The sequence below is a fragment of the Mirounga leonina genome, unplaced genomic scaffold, assembly GCF_011800145.1.
Source record: "Mirounga leonina isolate KUSES-001 unplaced genomic scaffold, KU_Mleo_1.0 Mir_173, whole genome shotgun sequence".
In the NCBI taxonomy this organism is placed as follows: domain Eukaryota; kingdom Metazoa; phylum Chordata; class Mammalia; order Carnivora; family Phocidae; genus Mirounga; species Mirounga leonina.
The window spans coordinates 14,965,715-14,966,728 of NW_023270447.1; positions in this window are offsets into that span (position 1 = coordinate 14,965,715).

Consider the following 1,014-nt stretch of genomic DNA (forward strand, 5'->3'; position numbering starts at 1 on the left):
GACTTCATCAAGATAAAAAGCTTTTGCAAAGCAAAGGAAACAGTCAACAAAACCAAAAGACAACTGACAGAATGGGAGAAGATATTTGCAAATGACATATCAGATAAAGGGCTAGTATCCAAAATCTATAAAGAACTCATTAAACTCAACACCCAAAGAACAAAGAATCCAATCAAGAAATGGGCAGAAGACATGAACAGACATTTTTCCAAAGAAGACATCCAAATGGCCAACAGACACATGAAAAAGTGCTCAACATCGCTTGGCATCAGGGAAATCCAAATCAAAACCTCCATGAGATACCACCTCACACCAGTCAGAATGGCTCAAATTAGCAAGTCAGGAAACGACAGATGTTGGCGGGGATGCGGAGAAAGGGGAACCCTCCTACACTGTTGGTGGGAATGCAAGCTGGTGCAGCCACTCTGGAAAACAGTGTGGAGGTTCCTCAAAAAGTTGAAAATAGAGCTACCATATGACCCAGCAATTGCAATACTGGGTATTTACCCCAAAGATACAAAAGTAGGGATCCAAAAGGGTACGTGCACCCCAATGTTTATAGCAGCAATGTCCACAATAGCCAAACTGTGGAAAGAGCCAAGATGTCCATCGACAGATGAATGGATAAAGAAGATGTGGTATATATACACAATGGAATATTATGCAGCCATCAAAAGGAATGAGATCTTGCCATTTGCAATGATGTGGATGGAACTGGAGGGTATTATGTTGAGCGAAATAAGTCAAAAAGAGAAAGACATGTATCATATGACCTCACTGATATGAGGAATTCTTAATCGCAGGAAACAAACTGAGGGTTCCTGGAGTGGGGGGTGGGGTGGGAGGGATGGGGTGACTGGGTGATAGACACTGGGGAGGGTATGTGCTCTGGTAAGCGCTGTGAATTGTGCAAGACTGTTGAATCTCAGATCTCTACCTCTGAAACAAATAATGCAATATATGTTAAGAAAAAAAAGAAAAAGAAGGTAGCAAGAGGGGAAGAATGAAGCAGGG